This window comes from Dipodomys ordii, unplaced genomic scaffold, assembly GCF_000151885.1.
Source record: "Dipodomys ordii isolate 6190 unplaced genomic scaffold, Dord_2.0 Scaffold67, whole genome shotgun sequence".
NCBI classification, from domain to species: domain Eukaryota; kingdom Metazoa; phylum Chordata; class Mammalia; order Rodentia; family Heteromyidae; genus Dipodomys; species Dipodomys ordii.
In genome coordinates, this window is record NW_012267283.1 from 8,670,024 (window position 1) to 8,670,677 (window position 654).

Below are 654 nucleotides of genomic sequence, written 5' to 3' on the forward strand. Positions count from 1 at the left end.
TCTGAGGTACTTGTAATTGGTGTGGCTGAAAAACCGAAGATGAAAATGATAAGGCGAGTACATCCAAAGATATAAAAGAAGAAAGCAGCCACAGACTAAATACTCAAAATGAAAACAAAAAGACATACTTTCCCCTAAGAAAACCTTATGCAATATGGATGGAGTGCTAAATTCCAAAGATTAATATAATTTTATTATGTAATTAATGTAATTATAACAGTAAAAGAGAATTACAAAATAGAGAAAATTCTAAAGAGAAGAGAATGTGCACCAAGGATTTCACAAACAGCTCTAACTGATCTCATTTTCTAGTTGTCTTTATCACTAGAAAGATAATGTGACTTTACAGAATTCTGATTGATTATCCCAGGAAACACATAAAATGGTAATGATCACAAGGTCAGGAATTTTTGAAGGCTCAACTCCAAAGTTTCATTTACTTACTTATCCAATCATTCATTCAACATGTGATTTGTATCCAATGTGATGTTCCTATGTGTATGCTTCCTACACATTCGTTGGAATATATAGTCTATAATATGTTATGATCTTCCTTCTTTTAATCATAAATCTGAGGTGAAGGAGTTGGAAAAGCACTTAGTATAAAACTTTCCCTTTTAAAATCAACACAGAACTTAAAAAATGGCAAAACCT